Source organism: Leucoraja erinacea, chromosome 2 (genome assembly GCF_028641065.1).
Source record: "Leucoraja erinacea ecotype New England chromosome 2, Leri_hhj_1, whole genome shotgun sequence".
Classification (NCBI taxonomy): Eukaryota; Metazoa; Chordata; class Chondrichthyes; order Rajiformes; family Rajidae; genus Leucoraja; species Leucoraja erinaceus.
In genome coordinates, this window is record NC_073378.1 from 102791815 (window position 1) to 102812166 (window position 20352).

Consider the following 20352-nt stretch of genomic DNA (forward strand, 5'->3'; position numbering starts at 1 on the left):
TCGAAAAAGCAATTTGGAATCCTTCCCTTAAGTGTCATGGGACTCCGATTTGTATTTTAAAAGGATCTATCTCCTGACTTGGTCATGTGTGAAATTATATAAAGACTCAAGTGTTTGATGATAAGTGTGCATTGCATTTTATAAAGAGTAATTTGCATGCTGCCATATCCATGCTTATAAACAGCTTTGGCTCCTCCATCTGTGCCTCATTCAAGCCCAGTGAAAGTGCAATGTTGAACATAAATGCTAAATGTTAACATAGTTGTACATAGATTCCTATTAAGTAAAACCTTTGTGGGAATAGTGCTTGCACTGCATGCATTGTGAGAATCATGTCCAGAGCTTCCATTGCTTTCTGGATCATTTACTTTTCAGGCTCACGGAGATATATTTTTTACATTTGTTTCTTGCATTCAGTTCTCTGCATTAGAACAATATACTCGCGTGCATCTAGAATAGAATAGAATAGAATGGTATTTATTGTCATTCAAACCTGGGTTTGAACGAAATTCCATTTCTACAGTTTTTTACATTACAAAACAATCCAAGACCCACACTTAACACAGTTTACATAAACATCCATCACAGTGAGTCTCCAACATCTCCTCACTGTGATGGAAGGCAAAGTCTTTATCTCTTCCCTTTGTTCCTTCTCCCGTGGTCCAGCAGTCCAACTGCAGTGTCGAGGCGAACTGGGGCTCCGATGTTAAAGCCCCCGGCGGGCAATGGTAAGTCCTGAGGCCGTTTAAGCCACGCCGGGCGATGTTAGGCCCCGGCTCCATGTCCTTCAAACCCGCAATTCCAGCGGGAGAAGTCGCCATTGCGGAGCTCGGAAAAGCGGTCTCCCACCAGGGACCTGCGAGCTCCCGATGTTCCCGTCCACCGGGTCTGCGGCCGGTGCCTCCGAACTCCAAAAGTCGGGTCGCAGCCGCGCGCCACCACAGCTCTTCCCGCTCCGAAGTTGGCCAGCTCCGTGAAGTCAATTCCGCAGGCTCTGCAACTGGAGCCCTCAGGTTAGTCCCGGCAGGAGGTTGCCGCCAGCTCCACGATGTTAGGCCCAACGGCATCCGAGACCCGAGAGGGAATAGTCGGGTCCCCGCACAGGGAAGAGATTAACGGTTTCCCCCACAGCCCCTCCACCACCCCCCACATATACACAGGTAAAAAATAATAATAAAAACTGACTCAAAGACATACATTTAACAAGACAAAAATAAAAAAAGACAGACGACTGTAGTCGAGCCACTGCCGTTAGGCGCCGCCACTCCCACCGTTCTGAATCTAAAATAGGTCTGGCAATAAGTCTCAGCATTTATATGCCACGCAGTTTTTGGTCAATTACTTTCTAAACTGTGCACTGTGCAAATGGTGACATCAGAGTTACCAGGTTGTTGCTAAATGAATGTCAGTAAGGCTGTAAAGAATTATAAATTGCAACAGAAAAACACTGATGGGAAGTGAAGCAGGAAAATAGTTCTCAGATGAACAGAGCCATTTATTATCTTAATATCCAACTGCACAGAAGAAGCTATTGTAATGTCAGTTGCAACCATATGTTTCTTTAATATTTAATGACCATGTTGCAAGCATTGCACAATAAAAGTATGAAAATCCGTATAACCTACTGTAACTGGTCACCTGGACAGAAAAGGGAACTGCTCAGTCAAAAATACAAATTGCACAAGATCCTCGAGATCAAAACCAATCAATATACTGTAATCTTTGCAACTGCAGACTCACATGGATTTCTATTATTACCCTGTAGCTTTATGGAGGATTTGATAGTATTAACCATTCAAAGGAGACTTATAAAGTGTCCCGTAATGACTTTCAAAAATGCCTTTCCACACGTGAATGATTTTAAAGTGCAATTAATGATTTTACGATGGCAAACAACACAGCCATTTGAGCAGAGTAACATCTCGCACGCTGCAGGAAGATTAACAACCAGTTCATGTTTTTGATGGTTGAGGATAGAATGTTGTCTGGAACATGTGGAGATCGGCATCATTTCTGAGTAATTACCTGCCACATGTATTTAATTTTTCTGTAACGACTTCTTTACGTCTTGGAAAGGAAATTTGGAGACCATCTCCAGTCGACATTCTCCAGCCTTAAACCAGCATGGCAGTCGACCTAGGGAACTACAACATTAAATTTCTTACCATAGTGTGTTGAAACATTTATCCAGCAGATGACTAGAAGGCAGCATGGCTAAAAAAGGTAGATCACTGGATTCCACTCTATCTTAACCTACAAATGCCATACCAGTCATATACATTTTTATGAGGTTACCATTTGGTATCTGCCAATTTCAGCACAAAGATTTACAGATTTATCAATGTGCCCGCATTCTGAATCTTTGCAGATGTGTGATTTTTGAAAAATCTTCAATTCAATTCAATTCAATTCAACTTTATTGTCATTGCACAGATACAAGTATAGGTACAACGAAATGTAGTTTAGCGTCTGGTCATAGTCATAGTGCAAGATAGTAGAAGTAGAAAATAAAAATACAGAATAAGCATACTATAGAGTAAAAGAGTACTGGTTAACAATGTGTGGAATGTGGATGGATTAAAAAAAAAACTGGTACATAGGCAAATACTGTATACAAATGGGAGAGACTAAAGATATCTAGCGACGGGACTCCGAGTTCAGCAGTGTAATAGCGTTATTGAAAAAGCTGTTCCTCATCCTACTAGTACGAGACCTAAGACTCCTGTACCGTCTCCCTGATGTGAGGAGGGCAAACAGTCCATGGTTAGGGTGGGAGGGGTCCTTGATGATCTTCCCGGCCTGTCTCAAACACTGGTTTTGGTGGAGGGCATCCATGGCAGGGAGCGGGGCACCGATGATGTACTGAGCGGTTTTCACCACCCGTTGTAGTGCCTTCCTGTCAGCTGCGGTGCAACTGCTGTACCATACCGTGAAGCAGGTGGTCAGGATGCTTTTGATGGTACAGCGGTAAAAGTTGGTCAGGATCTGGGGGGACAGGTGAGCTTTCTTGAGCCTCCTCAGGAAGTAAAGGCGCTGCTGCGCCTTTTTGATCAATTTGGTGGTATTGAGGGACCAGGACAGATCCTCCGAGATGTGTATCCCGAGGAATTTGTAGTTGGAGACGCGCTCCACCTCAGTCCCGTTTATATGGATGGGGGTATGTCTGCAAGGAGTTATACATTAACTGCTATCGTATAGCCAGTACATCAGCCAGAGAACCTCTGAAAAGCCTACTGTAGATAGTCCTAGTCTCAGTAATATGCAGAAGGTCAGCAATCATTGTTGGCCAGGAGGCAATGTATGTGCTCTAGAAGTGACTTTGATCTTAAAATGTTTAGCTTTCTTTAGTTTAGTTTGGAGATGGAAACAGTCTCTTTGGCCCACTGAGTCCACAAAAATCAGCGATCACCCATACACTTGTTCTCCTACACAATAGGGACACTTTACAGAAGAAGATTAACCTACAAACCTGCAGGTCTTAGGACTATGGGAGTAAACCAGAGCACCTGAAGAAACCTCACGTGGTCACAGGGACAACAGACTGTACAAATTCCAAATAGACACCCCCAATAAACAGGATCAAATGCGGGTCCCTGGCGTAGTAAGGCAGCAACTCTACCGCTGTGCCATTGCCGCCAGTGTGTTCTATGCTCAGATGTCCAATGTCTCTGCAAACATGCTGGTGCTGATGAGGAATTTCATCATCAAAACTTGCAACACAAAGTTCTGGAGTATTTCAGCGGGTCAGGCAGCATCTCTGGAGAACATGCATAGGTGACGTTTTGGGTCAAGACCCTTCTTCTGACTATTCCTCAGTAGACTTCTGCAGCAGTTTACATTGTAAGGGTGAATTGACAAGCTTACAAAGCAGCAGTTCAAAAGGGGGCCTTTGTTCTGTAGATGATAAATGCAAAGCCTGTTGCTTCACATGCTTCAGTGAACAAGTCAATGACGAAGCTCAGCTTGTGAGCAGGCACAAAGCAAGTGTCGTCTGCTTAGATAAAACAAACTGCTGGGGAAACGCAGCAGGTCAGGCAGCATCTGTGGAGACACAGGAATGGTCGATGTTTTGGGTTGAAATATTCCTCCAGCAGTTTGTATTTCTGCTACAGTTTCCACCATCTGGCATCTCTTGTGTGTCCATGTCACCTGCAGCTCAGCTGCTTAGGTCAGAGTGACCTTCTAGAGCAAAGTTAAGGTAGATTGAACATTCCCATTTGTCATGGGGATTAGCTATACACTAGAGGAAAACTTGAGGTGAGGTGCAGCTTTGTGGCAAGTAAAAAAAAAAATCAGAAAAGCATGGGAGCAATAGTTGTGAGCCGATGTTCATGTAAAAATAAGTCTCAGAATTTGTTTTCACTAGTTACTGAAAGCAGATGTGCAGCTGCAGCCAGCAGGTCAGAAGATAGAAACTTTGTTGGACTTTATTAAATATAGGATCAAGAACATCTTCCTATCACTATACATTTGGATAAACATATTAGCGCACATGCTTAATGATTACTGGAGGCCTCTCCATGCTTCCTGCAGCTCACTGACACCACTGCCACCAGCACACAAACCCTATAACTTGTGAACAAACCCCATGCCTGTAGATGATGAATTACTGACCTAATATATGGCATAGCTATGGCTTCATCTTTTCCCGTGACAGGCATGACCAAATGGTCATGGAAATTGATATTGAGATGACATTGTCTCCAGCCTCTGTAAACTTGAGTACAGGCATGTACAGGCAGGGGGATGGTGTGATGAGGACTGTAGTGCTGGGGAACTGCAGGAAGCATGAAGGCCCCTCCTGTAATCATTAAGCATGTGTGCTAATATCCTCATCAAATCTTACATAGACACAAAATGCTGGAGTAACTCAGCAGGACAGGCAGGCAGCATCTCTGGAAAGAAGGAATGGGTGAAGTTCCGGGTTGAGACCCTACTTCAGAACAAGTTTAAATCTTGTTCACTTCCCTGATCTGAAGAGGAGGTCTAATTTTGCTTTGCATGGACAAGCTTCTACAGCGGGCCCAAAAAGCAGTAGCCAGGATGCCCCATAGTAGTCAGTAATGCAGCTTAGGTCTAACAGGCAATTTCATACAAATCACCCCTCCTGGTAGAGAATGGGTCTGCACAGCGAGATAAGAAATTCTAACACAGCTTGGCCTGGCTCAGCACAATACACCTGACCAAATAGTGAGCCTTGGGTAACCAACTCTAAAAGTGACAATACACTGCTGATGCATAAAAAGGAAATTTCAATAACATTACATTCTTTTTTATATATCAGTTTAATTGAATAAATTTAGCTAACACAGATTGATTGATTGAAAACTACAGAATGGAAACAGGCCCTTCAGCCCACCAGGACCAACAATTGATAAAGGTATTATTTTGTTAATATTATGCAAAATTATAGCGAATAGGTGAAATAATCTTTATAATTGCTTTAATTCAAATGTATTGGGTTTGTCCCCCAACACAAAATTCCACCCCTCCACCAATTCCAATATTGGTGGCCATTGGACATTGTGGGTCGAATGGATTCTTGGGCTGGCAGCTCAGTCACTCAAGCCTGGTGTGCTGGCAGCTCACCCACTCACAGTTGGTGGGCTGGCAGTTGAGTCACGGCTATTCCTTGAAATTCCATTCCAGAGCAGGGCACAAGGCCACAAAATTCAAGTGCAGTTTCATACCATTTCAAGTAGGGTGCAAAGCAACCAAATTCAAATGCAGCTTCATACCATTTCAACCAGGGAGCAAGGCCACCAAATTCAAGTGCAGTTTCATACCATTTCAAGCAGAGTGCAAGGCCACCAAATTCAAATGCAGTTTCATACCATATGAAGCAGGGTAAAACCACCATAAAAACCACAATAAAAAACACCCTCTCAGTTCAGTAGACATTCAGTGTGTTCAGTTGATTCACATCTGAGGCTGAGAGTCGTGACCTCTCCCTACCCCATCTAGCAGAGACTGCCACGTCCACACTTCCGAGTTTTATAGCCCCTCCCCCTCCCGCCAGAAGGGGTGCGGCCTTCATGGTGTGATTGAGAGCAGAGAGAATCTCAACATTTTTTAAACATTAACTCAGTCCCCCCTCCGCTGAGCAGGTGCAGAGAATTCTACCCATCAATGAAAAATAAAAGTGTTATTAGTGTTTAAAAAAATGTTGAGAATCTCTCTCCTGTCAATCACGCCCTGAAATCCACACCTTTTCCGGTGGGAGGGGGAGGGGGAGGGGTTATAAAACCCGGAAGTGTGGGTGTGGCTCAGTCTCTGCATGATGGGGGAGGGAGAGGTCATGACTGTCTGAGCTGTAAATCAACTGCACACACTGAATGTCTACTGTACTGTGAGTTTGGTGTTTTGTGTGGTTTTATGGTGGTTTCACCCTGCATGAAATGGTTATGAAGCAGCGTTTGAATTTGGTGGCCTTGGACCCTGCTTGAAGTGGAATGAAACTGCACTTGAATTTGGCGGCTTTGCATCCTGCTTGAAGTGGTATGAAACTGCACTGAATTTGGTGGGCTTGCACCCTGCTGAAAGTGGTATGAAACTGCGTTTGAATTTTGTGGCCTTGGATCCAGCTTGAAGTGGTATGAAACTGCATTTGAATTCGGTGGCCTTGCCCCCTGCTTGAAGTGGTTGGAAACTGCACTTGAATTCAGTGGCCTTGCACCCTGCTCATTGTGGTAAAAAACTGCCCTTGAATATGGTGGCATTGCACCGTGCTTGAAATGGTAGGAACATGGATTTGAATTTGGTGGCCTTGTACCCTGCTTGAAATGGAATTTCAAGGAATAGTCATGAGTCAACTGCCAGCCCACCAGCCGTGAATGAGCTGCCAGCAGATCAGGCTTGAGGGACTGAGCTGCCACCCCAAGAACCGATACCAACACTCCAGAAAGCCCCCCCACTGGCCACCAATATTGGAATTGGTGGAGAGGTGGAATATTGCGTCGGGTGACCAGCCCTCCCGTGTGAACATGGGACCCAATGGGTCCCACTTACTCTAGTCTATTTTATAAAGATCAATGGATTTTCTTCGGGTACATGTTCGTAGTGACTGGTGTTTGAGTGGTACTAATAAGTAGGTTATTACTCGAGGCAAGAGAAGCTATTTTATTAATAGTGAACAACATTCCCCTCATTCCGATCCCGTTAAACACTGCTTCACAATTTCTGCACGTCTAATTGCCAATAACTTCGACTAAAGATACTGGAAACTCTCAGTGGGTAAAACAGCATCAGTAAGCGGAGAAACGATTGATATTGAAGGTCAAGGATGCCTCTTCTCGCTTTGCCATATCATCCCCAATTTTTTCTCTTATTGCTTCAGCTCCAATCTTGGACATGTCCACTTAGTCACATCTAAAGCAGGGTCCTGACCCGAAACATAGTCTGTCTATTCCCTCCACAGATGCTGCCAGGACATTGAGTTCCTCCAGCACTTTGTGTTTTGCACAAGATTCCAGCATCATGACTTCCTTGTGTTGTCATGTCTACATATATTTATCCAAAGCTTTTTGAGAATTCAAAAATTAAGACTTTGTCTATTTGTGTTGTTCCTTAGTTGTTATTTTTCTTTGTCCCACCTTTGATTTAATTCCATTTCACTTCCATTCGGTGTGTTAAAATTAACGATACCTGCTGTATGAAGAATGCACGGCAACAATCACTGCTAAATCACAGGGTGTTATGTTTAGAAGACAAATGTAACAAAGTCGTGCTCCCATGGCAGAGCATGAATCAGCAAGTGTACAAGCTGTTGCTATGTGGCTGTGGCATTATAACTACAACTTCCCATCAAATTCCTAGAGTGTAGCAAGGTAATCTGTGCATTGTAGCATGTGGATTATCTTTGCCCACCGTTTGCCACTACAGGTGCACAACCTTTTATCCGACAGCCTTGGGACCAGACACTTTTCGTAATTCAGAATTTGTCGGTCTTCGGAATGGAAATTTTTTAGCGTAGATTTTAATGGCTGGCTCAGTGGTAGAGTGCTCGGCTCATATCCGCAAGGTCGCGAGTTTGCGCCTTGATCCCGGCAGTTACTCGGTCGCGAGTTTGAGTCTTCAATGTAGTTTTTTCTTGCAGAATAATTGTTTGTATGAAATGCAGTGTAGGAGAGGTGTACTGACTGTGTGGGCAGAACTTTGGAAGTGATTGCCCACCAGTCTAAAAAGCCGCTGTGTCTCCCTGTCCCTGGGATAGCAGGGGGCGATCAAACAGCACAATACCCCCCTCCCCCTCCAACTCCAGAGGAATCCTCTCCCCGATGGGCCGCTACGGCGACAAGTGGCAGTTTGCCCACAGCCCGAGTTGCGCCACCCCAAGAACAATTCGTACCTTGCACACCATCAGCGTCTGCCCCTACGTGTTCCTCTGGAGTTGGAGCGGGGCTGGGCTGGAGTTGCTGCTGGCTGTGGGTCTCTGGGATCTCCGTGCTTGCAGTGGGCCTGGGGGCCGCTGTCCCGTTGGTCCTGACGTCTCCGGCCACCCCCCTGGACTGGAGCTGAGACTGGGAACTGTACCGCCCTTGCCCCCTCCCTCTGCAACTGCAAACAACCCCACTCTCCTGCAAGGGCGGTACAGTTCTCGGAGGATAGCAGGTGGCCGGAGATGTCAGGACCAATAGGAACCCGCTCCCCGATGGGCCCCTACGACGCCCCGAGCTGCGCCCCGTCATCCGCAACCCAGGTTCCTCTGTAGTTGGAGCGGGGCTGGGCTGGGCTGCTGTTGGCTGTGGGTCTCTGGGTTCTCCGTGCTTGCGGTGGGCCTGGTGGTTGATGTCCAATTGGTCCTGACGTCTCCGGTGCCTGCTGGCTGCCATCGCCGACGTGAAGACGGTGCAAAGCCCCCACGCCGGTGCAATGAACGGGGCGCTGGAGAGGGTAGGGATGGGGTCACACACACATGGCCGGGAAGCAGAGGGGTGTAGGTGGGGTGAAACTGAAGGGAGCGACAATCTGCTGCTGCCTGCACGCTGAGTTAAAAAGTTCCCACGCAAGACTCACGATACACTGTGTATCGTGAGTCTACCGTGGGAACTTTTTAACTCAGCGGGCAGGTAGCAGCAGATTGTCAATTATTAACCCTCCCGCGCAGTATACCCTCACCTTCTCTTTTATGAATGGGGATTTAGTTCCCCTTTCTTCGAGGACCGACCGGAGGTTCCGCTGTCACCTCTGCGGGCCGCCCTCGGTGAACGTTTTCAAGGACCTTTCTTCAAGGACCAAAAAAAATGTCCGCTATTCGGAGGTTTTCGTTATTTGGATCGTCAGATAAAAGGTTGTGCACCTGTATCTGTTCAGGCCAAATGTTGTATAGAACCTATCATCAGCTGAGCTGTAATCGGAGAAGCAGTAGGAAGGCCAAATGCCAGCAATGTTGCCAATTATTTAGTTTTTAGTTTTAGTCTTAGAGGTATAGCGTAGAAACAGGCCCTTCAGCCCACCGAGTCCGCGCCGACCGACGATCCCTGCATATTAACACTATCCTACACATACTAGGGACAATTTACAGGTATACCGAGTATACCAAGCCAATTAACCTACAAACCTGTACTTCTTTGGATTAGGCAAATTCTAATTCTGGATTAGTAAATTTGAAACAATGGTGCAGTAGTTAATGCTGCCACCTCACATCTTCAGCCACATTGGTTTGATTGGGTGCAGGACATGTGGAGTTTATACATTCATTCTGTGACCCAGGTTTCCCCATGTATTCTGGTTTTCTAACATATGCCAATCAAGTGCTGGTTTGGATCCAGGGGATACCTAGTTTAAAGAGGTTACAGTTGATAGCACCTCCAAAACCAAGCGCTCCTTCAATAGCGCACTGGAGTTTTGGTAAGGTTTAGCAACATACAGTATGTCCTGAAGTGAAGATGACCACTCAGCTTTCTGACTGAGGTACAATAAAGCAACCAGTTGAACTAAACTTGCCAATGTCAAGCTGAAACCCCACTGTTTTATGTATCTAAACAGGATTTATGATTAAAAGCAAGGCCGGATTCAAAATCAGAAAATGCTGGCGGGACATGTACAACAGCAGGGTGGTGAATCTGTGGAATTCATTGCGACCGATGGCAGTGGAGGCCAAGTCAATGGATATTTTTAAGGATGAGATTGACAGATGCTTGATTAGTAAGGGGGTCCGGGGGCAAGGGCAGGAGAATGGGGTTGAGAGGGGAAGATCGATCAGCCATGATTGAATGGCAGAGTAGACTTGAGGAGATGAATGGCCTAATTCTGCTCCTAGAACTTATGAACATACAGTGTTACTATGGGAGGTTCTGTCCCCAAAACTGGACCCCATTAATTAATGTATGTTTAATTGGTCACCCTTCCTGTAGATATAGTGAAGGCTATCTAAAAGAGGGCTGCCAATCTTGTATGCATTTCATTTTCAAGCACCAGCTAACATCCTACATGTAGGCTATCCACGATGCACATCCAGAGCTATGTTTGGAGATGCCAGGGAATCTTTAGACTCGCTCCCAGGGAAGCAGCTTGTGGTCAGAAGTAATGAGCACCAAGTATTAAAATGTGCAGGCCTTACGATGCAGCTGCAGGATGGGTGAGGGAGGGGAGCTGAAATTTCTGCCATATGCCATGTTTAAAAGGCACATTCACCACCCACTGAATAGAAGTTGTCCACAGCTGTCATTGAGCTGCAGAGTTTTGTCAAGCATAGGTTATTACACATGGCACACCTGTCAGGATTCTTCATGTCACCTCCATGGATCGAATGGGCTTGTGCTTAATAAATGAACAGCTGGTATCTGCTACCTGGCCACGGATACATCAACATGCACAACAATGCCTACCATACAATAATTGGTCAGAATACCCTCATTCTAGGGCAGTACACAATGTTTATAACACTTGAAGGGCAAGGAGGTGAAGATACATGGCTCCTAAGAACAGAATTAATCTTTATAGTAGCTGTCTCCAGCTAGAAATATCCCAGCAGTGGTGAAAGATCTTGGACTCGTGCCTCAACATCTGTTTGTTTATTTTGGCTGCCATCTTCACCTTCAAGAAAAATGTTCCTTTAACACAAAGGAAAGAGATGGGAAATGTACGAGTCCAAAAGGCACCTTGTAGAGAGCCCGAGAGCACAGCAGTTCTAAATATTGGCAATGTTGCTGGCATTTGTCCTTCTTCCTGCTTCTTCAAATCCACAGGTGGTGATAGGTACAATATAACATTTATCATGACAAATAGTGGCAAATGATGAGCAAAGTTAATCCACATGGTTCAATGCACAGATTATCCCATCATGGCAGAAACAACATCCAAAGCACGTGTTACAAACACAATCTACATTTAAATGGTGGAAAAGTACAGGGAAACTCATGGAGGGCAAATGATATGGCCATCAGTTCATTTCTAGGCTCCTATCCTTGGCCACAAAAATTAGAGACACATTTTAGAGTCATACAGCATGGAAACAAGTCCTTCAGTCAAACTTATCCATGCCAACCAAGATGCCCATCTAAGCTAGGCCAATTTGGCCTAGGCCCATATCCTGCTAAATATTTCCTATCCGTGTTCCTGTCCCAATCTCTTTTAAGTATTGTTAAAATGGAAATAAGGAATTCAGTGGACAAGAGAGCCGAGGTCTCTCCAAATGACTCCATGAGTCAACGTCCTCTTGGTGAGATGACATCCTATGGGCACAACACTGGAAACATACCTGCATAACATTGCTCCACATCCATATATTCTACCTTCAACCTACTTCAAAACAATCTGGGAAATAGTTTGCAGTTTGCCTGAGATGGTTTAAGGTAAGCTTTGTCTTGAATTTCGCAAAACAATCGGAACATTTGGAACATTACTCCAACTAGTCTGATGAAAATTCTTCTAAGACTTTTGCCCAAATACATTCAATTGTTGACAATGGAAATGAGCAATTAACTGAGTTATTACCAACCATAGTTGGAGCTGTAGAGTAAAGAGCAATTAACTATGGACCTTGCCTATAAAAATCAACTTATGAGGCTTAGCAGTTGGTAAGATTTGAAACTATATTACGCAAACAGAAACAAAAATTATCCCCACAGGGGAAGTTAGACAATCTCCAAAATGCAATTGACACATTTCAAGAGTAAATAGGCATTTCCTTGTTACATAAGCCACAAAGCTCATTCTGCATAATACATTTATTAAAATATATTATTTAGTCAACAGTAGTACATTATGATAGGTTTTGGGCTTTGATTTGTAATACTTGCAGTCAGGTTAGGCTTACTTATAATTATATGTATTGATGGGAATACCAACTTCACATTTTCATAAAGTGGTGTTGACCATAATGTATGGATTTCTCCCAGCTGGTATCTGGTGGTTGCCTGCATGAGTGTCCAATTAATTGTTTGTCTCCCATATATATATATATGTTGCGCCACATTTTATATTCAAAGAAACATCAATGATGGACCATATTCTGGGACTATGGGGTGTAGGTAGAGGGGGTGGGAAGTGCCCATAGCCTGATAGCATCAGTATATGATCAAATACGTCATTGTCTTAAACATTGTAGAAAGGCATTCTATGGATTTGCAATCATGATCTTTTACAAAACATGTTGCTGTGTTCATAAACTGTATTTGAAATTTATAGTGAATATTTTTATTTGCAAATTCCGTAATATTTTTAAATAATGAAAGAAATTCACAATTGTCTATCAAACTGAATGGTATGTTTTTGGTGGGTGTGTCTTTAATGCTGGCATCCAGCAACAGGAACTATCCAGTGTGCTGATAACACCAGGGGAGATTGCTGGACTCTGTATGGAGTTTGTTAGAGTCATGAAGGCTTTGCCAGCTGCTGTACAGCAGTATATACATTGTGCTATTACTATCAGGAAAGAAGCCTGCAAGTCGCAAATGCCTGACTAATCCTGGAAAAATGGCAATCAGACAAGTTCTGAATTTCCCGTAGTTTGGTATTGGCTTTGGTTTATTATTGTCACGTGTACTGAGATACAGTGAAATGCTCTTGTTTGCATGCTATCCAAATGCAATCAGATGATAAGAAACATTAATACAATCAAGCCAAAAGAGAGTAGAGCAAAGAGAAATATGCCAGAGATCAGGAAGAAGATTTAAGAGAATATTGTTAGTACAATTAGAATTATCGATGGATTTACAAGGGTAAAGAGATTTAAAAGGATGGAGCATTTGTATCAGATGATAGTGCATCATCTTTTGGGATCAGCATGCAACACGTTGCCAAACTCCATCTCATTGCCCTCTTATTCTGCCTCCTGCTTCTCCATTTTACTGATTTGTGCATTGAGAGGACTTTGTTGAACATATACCTTTTAACTTTAAAACAATCCATTTCTTTCTTCTATTGTGATGTACCTTCATTAAGGCTGACTTTTTTCTCGTTTGAAAAACAGCTTTCTATTTTAACCAGTAGTATTATTTAGCACAGTGAGATGAGTGCCTCAAATCAACTGCAAATAACATTGGATCCCAACACATCACTAGCCAATGTTTCACACTTCAGCTTACACCAAGTTGTATTCTATTAATCTATCTCTCTTTTCTTGGCATTCATCTTTGTGAGTATTTCATTCTGATGAAAAATGCTTAAACAAAATATTACCACAGAATTGTAATCTTCATAAAACAATACTTTTTTTGTTATCTTTTTGTTGCACATTTGTTTGAGATCTAACTAGCAACAAATATCCAGTACAGAATACAGAGGCAAATGCGCGTAAGTGCATCATCCACAAGACGTGCTGCAGCAAATGCTTAAGTGGCATTTTTAGCTCCATGTGTGCGCACAATGGAGGGTTGAAAAAAAAATCAGTGCTTGTTTCATTATCGTACAACTTGGCATTCCTCATTCCCGCAATCTTTGTAACCGTTAAGGCATTGATCAGCAGGGGAATCGGCCCAAATGTTACAAAGTGGGATGATACAACATGTATTGCAAACAAGACAGCTTTGAGCTGCTCTAATAATCCTGGTTCTGAGAGATTTGCGATTTGTTTTAAAATGTATTAATTCAAATGGCGTGAAAATTTAATTAACGTCACACTTTTTCCTATGCAGCAATGGTTCATATTCTTCACTGCTTTTTTTTTTTTAATACCATAGCAACAGTAAAATTTAGTTATGAACACAGGACTGGAAAATTGTTCACGTAGAATTCATTTATTGAGCATTGTGTGACTGAATAACAGGTTTAAAGAATTTGCAGTGGGCACTGCACATAACGAGAAATTCTTCTGAGCATTAGTGTGTGGATGATGCACTTACACGCATGGCACATGGCCCGTGCACAGTCTTTGCGCAACAGTCGTTTGGAAACTCAGCTGTGAAATTGTGTAAATGTAATTAACACAAATGTAAGACCCTCACATAGGATTCAATATTGAATTCTACAACTTCAGGTAATTTGATTTCCCTGTCTGTATCAGTTGTCCATCTGTGATATTGGGCCAGCTTGGTATTTGATTCCTCTTTTTTTCCTCTGGGAGTGGAGGACATGCCCAGCCTAACCAGCCAGGCATGTATGTTCATAATCCTCTTTCACAACCCACACATTCTTTTGTCCATCTTCTTTTATCTCATTTTCTAATGAAACTTATTCACTCATTGACCACCAGCTAACCATTTAAACAGCATGTCCCCATGGGCAACCTACTTTACCCTCTCAGGGACAACCCTCCTTATCCACTCTGCCTGCAGCTGATCAAGCTTCTTTTCTCTCCTTCCCTATCCTGTATTCTTTTCTCCCCTTCCCTATTTTCTTCAACCTGAAAAAAATAATTTGTTTCTCACCCCACAGATGCAGTCTGATAGATGCAGCTATTACCAGCATTTTTTGCTTTTCATTACAGAAAAACTACAGCTAACCGGCTGAAGAATAGATTGTTTCTGTTCTATTTAAAGAGATTGGACGGCACGGTGACACTGCTGCCTTACAGCGCTTGCTACGCCAGAGACTCGGGTTCAATCCCGACTATGGGTGCTGTCTGCACGGAGTTTGTACATTCTCCCCGTGACCTCATGGGTTTTCTCCGTGATCTGTAGTTTCCTCCCACGCTCCAAAGACATACAGGTTTATAATGTAAATTGGCTTGGGTTTGTATACTTGGTATAAGTGTAAATTGTCCCTAGTGTGTGTAGGCTTGCGTTAATGTGCGTGGATCGCTGGTCGGTACGGACTGGTGGGCTGAAGGGCATGTTTCTGTGCTGTATCTCTAAACTAAACTAAACTAAATTAAATCTGAAGAAGGGTCCTGAACCAAAACATCACCTATCCATGACCCGTTGAGTTACTCCAGCACTTTGTGTCTTTTATCATCAATTTTTAAAGTTGTGCTGGGTAATCATTTGGCACTGGGCTTCTTGCAGGATGCTTGGAGACAAGACACATGGGCATGGAGATCTTTTGGTGTCTTAACAACATTTCTAAAAGATAGTTAATTGCTTTTTCTCGCCCCCCCCCCCCCCCCCCCCCCCAAAAGAGATGCATGCTCGATATGGATCCAGATTATGGAAGTTACACCAAGGAGTCTCCCACCCACCTTGGACCCACACCAATATGCATACAGTGCCAACATATCAACATATGACATAAATGCCACTGCCCTCCAAACTGTATTGCTCCATCTAGAACAACTGGGAGCATATGCATCATACCCAGCAGACTGGTCTCCAAGCTCTCCGACCTAGGCTTCAAACACAACATCTGTTTTTCAATAAAGGCAGGGAGAAGAGTATGAGACTGGTCCTTGATTATGCAGGTAGCTTTGGTGAGACAGCATGTAGTGTAGATAGCATCAATGGAAGGGAGATTGGTTTGCGTGATGGTCGGGGCTACATCCACAACTCACTGCAATTTATTGTGGTCTTGGATGGACCTGTCCCCGAACCAGGCTGTGATGCATCCCGATAAAATTCATTTTAAGGCGCATCTGTAGAAATTGGTGAGGGTTGTTGGGGACATACTGAAATTGCTAAGCCTTTTAAGTAAGTAGAGACACCGGTGTGCTTTCTCAACCATATTGTTAATGTGGCTGGTCCAGGACAAATTGTCGAGATATTATTCCTAGGAACTTGAAGATTTCGACCATCTTTACTTTGGCACTATCAATGGGTGTGTGTACTGCTTTGCTTCCTGATGTCAATCACAGTCTCCTTTGTTTTGTGACATTTAGGGATAGGTTATTGTCTTGGCACCAGGTTACGAGGTTATCAACCTCCTTTCTGTACTCCACCTCCTCATTATTTGATATTCACCCCACTACAGTGTTGTCATCTGCAAACGTGTACATGGATATTACAGGTCATACAGGATCCTCATGTAGAGAAAGCAATTTATTTGCTGAAAGTTTGCTCAGTTATTGGTTGGCCCAAACAGAGGTAAGATCTCCTTTAGTAAAAAACTGCAAAGAAGTTCCTCTGCATTGTCCTGTGACAAGCTGAATGATCACCTTTCCCCCAATAATCGCCAGTGACAACGAATAAAGACAAATATAATACCCTGGTTGTGTTCTCTTCACATTTTGCTGAGTAATTCACTGTTCACTGCAACGCAAGCAATGGAAGCAAATAAAGAAGATAAACGATCAGAAAGATTTTTATACCTACAACCTTTGCGAAGTACCAAGAAAAGCATTTGCATTGAAAAGGTATAGAAGGCTACAAACAAAATGCAGGCAAATGGGACTAGTACAGATAAGCCCAATGGTTGGCACGCACATAGTGGTCCAAGGATATTGTACTGGGGTCCTACACCTGCCAAATAATGTTCACCAGTTGTATTTTGCAGTTCAGATCAAGTAGGTCAATTCAGCTTTGATTCAAAAATTAAATCAAATCTGAATCTTGATAACCAAAGAGAGCTTAATGATATTTAATCAGCAAAGCTGTCTTAGAACAAATAAAATATTCCATGTAAATAAAAATGCAATTACATTGAATGGAATTGGCATGCTTCATTAGTTGCATCCTCCAAGCCTTCTCCCCCAAGAAGCTAAATTCAAAGATCTGTATTTACTGAAGATGAAAAAACAAAATTGTGGCGCAGCGGTAGATTTGTCAGATAACCGGGTTCGATCCTAACTCCAGGTGCTTGTCTGTACGTTCTCCCCGTGGCCTGCATGGGTTTCTGTGGAAGCTCAGGTTTTCTCACACGCTCCAAAGACGTACAGGATTGTAGGTTAATTGGCTTGGTATAATTGTAAATAATCCCTATTGTGTGCAGGATAGCGTTAGTGTGCAGGGATTGCTAGTCGGTGTGGACTCAGTGGGCCAAAGGGCCTGTTTCTGCCCTGTATCTCTAAACTAAACTAAAATTATCCTTTATGACATCACATTGACATACACATATCAGTGAGCCACACCCCTGTTCAATTATAATGCAATATCAACAAGCATCCCTACTGCAAGCTATGTAATTAAGATCAGTGCTCCATATATTGATCACCAATTGCCAATTATTTTGTGTCCATCCTATGGATATTTTTTAAGGCAGCGATCGATAGATTCTTGATTGGTATCAGTAGTTATGGGGAGAAGGCAGGTGAATGAGGTTGAGAGGAAGATAGATCAGCCATGATTGAATGGCGGAGTAGACTTGATAGGCCGAATGGCCTAATTCTGCTCCTATCACATATGAACACTAACTTAATATATAGTGACATGCTGTATCATTTTGCACAACTTCCCTTTCAGCCACAAGAATTTCCAGACACTCTTGCCACTGCAAGGAGGTGATCCTTGTGCATCAGTCACTGAAAGTAAGCATGCAGGTACAGGAGGTAGTGAAGAAAGCTAACAGCATGTTGGCCTTCATAACAAGAGGAGTTGAGTATAGGAGCAAAGAGGTCCTTCTGCATTTGTACAGGGCCTTAGTGAGACCACACCTGGAATATTGTATGCAGTTTCTGTCTCCAAATTTGAGGAAGAACATTCTGGCTATTGAGGGAGTGCAGCGTAGGTTCACAAGGTTAATTCCTGGGATGGCGGCATTGTCATATGTTGATAGAATGGAGCGGCTGGGCTTGTATACTCTGGAATATAGACAGGGCCAAAGTACTCGTTTAACTGTTCTGCCATTTCCTTGTTTCACATTTTAAATTGTCAGACAAGGTCAGATTCTTTGGGCAAAACTGAAACTGTAGAATTCAGTTAACTTGATCAAAGGACTGTTTGTCAATCCTCATTGTTAAAACTCAATGGCGAATGTCTCACCCCTCCAGATTAACTGATTCTGTTGACCCAGTATTTCAATAAATGTTCTTCTCTTCAGAAGCCATTAAGAATAATTTTCACCCTGCACTGGGGGTAACTGGTAAAGGCGACCCTGGAGATTTAAGCAGAGATGCGTGTCCTTTAATCTCCTCCTCTTGTAGGTAATTCCAAGAAATTTGGGAACAACTTCCTCCATATTTTCGTTTTATGCACCTTTGATTGTCAAGTACTTGTACTGCAGCTTATCACCCATCAGTAGCAATTAATACAACATTTAGCAATGTTGTTCCTCTTTTCACAGGCTGATGCTCGTCAGGTTTGAGGTTGGCATATTACTTATTAAGTTGAAGATATTTATTGTAAACAAGCCATCATCATTTGTCATCATTTGTTTACAGCATTAAAAAAACATAGCTGTGTCCCTGTGGCAAGGACTTGATGAGCAGCCACATATTTATTATCAGTTTTATTCTTGTCTTTAAGTTCAATTAATTTAAATTAAGTAATTAAAACTAGACATTTGCTGTTGCAGCAGTGATTCATGGTTGGCATAGAATATAAATTGTGTGCAGGCTTGCAAACCATAGGCAAAAGTTAGAAACAAGGAACTGAAGTGGCTGGTTTATACACAAAAGGACACAAAGTGCTGGAGTAACTCAGCGGGTCAGGCAGCATCACTGGAGAACATGGATATAGTAGATGACGTTTCAGAGTGAAGAAGGGTCTCAAACTGAAATGTCACCTAGCCATCTTCTCCACAGATGCTGCTTGACCCGCTGAGTTACTCCAGCACTTTGTGTCTTTTTTGTAAACCAGTATCTGCAGTTCCTTGTGTTTACAGAAATTCCCTCAATCCAAAGTTCCTTCAATTTCATGATTCACCAGGAACTCAGTGCAGGATAATTCTGCCATTATTGCTTGTAGATTTCACTTAATGCCCAGTCTTGTCTGTCCCATCAGTTCCAAAGATCTGGAAGTAGAGTTTGATATTATATTTGAAAGCACTTCTCTTTATAAATATAGTAGGAACCCACATACAGGAAGAAAACTGTACAATTGTACCAATAAATGACCAATACTGAATGCCATATATGTCACTTGATAACTTATACCACAATACTGCTTAGCTGCGCCAAGCTCTCAGACAATAGTACAATTCTTTCAAAGTATCCCATGTATCACCATACTGCCATAGGGCACACATTCAATGCAATAACTTCCACCTGAAAGCCTTGGCAAACTTCCAAGGATTTCATACATCACATATTTGTAGCATAATTCAACTGTACATTCACTTACTGACATCCTGGAGAGTCTGCAGTGAGGACTTGACCATCCTGGGAGAGGACAACTTTGCTCTCCTGTATGAAAGAAGCAGAGCAAGGTGAAGCTGTACCACCAGCTCTTACCTAATGTCTACCTGCCCTTCTCTCAGTCTCTAACCATATCGCTCAAATGAAGTCTTGGATTTACACCAACTTTCACTACCTCAACATAGCACAGCATGTTGTGCAGTTTACAAAGCATGTTATGAACTCTCCTTACTGTTGTATTGTTGGAGATACTGCATATAATTCAAACTCTGTTATAATAAATGACCAGTTACTCTGCTTTTTTTTCCAGTGATGTGGAAAGAGGGATTAACATTTGCAAGAACACCAAAGATTATTTCCCTGTTTCATTTCAATGTGCCAATAACACCATGGGTTTGTTTTCTATATCTCCGTGAGAAAGCAAACATGATGCCAGTTGAACATCTAAGCCAAAATACTTCAATGCTGGTTTGGAGCGTCAGCCTAGATTTGTGACTTCAGGTCATTGTGAGCTCAATGTTAGTTGTCTAGCCACTGCTCCCTCTTGGGCCATGTTGCAAGGGACGTGCTGGTTGAAAGTGACTTTTTCAGCTAAAGCTGAATGTTTGCCCCCATCTGGCACCGTAAGTTCAGAAGAATATTTAAATGACTTAATGCACAGGATCCTTAATAATGTTGAGTTTATGTCACATGCAAAATCACGCTGAGGTACAGGTACTCTGGTTCCAGTTTACTCTGCAAGGACATTGTAGATTATCCTTGTGCTCTACAATTATTCCAAAACAATTGGAGACAAGAGATCATAGTTG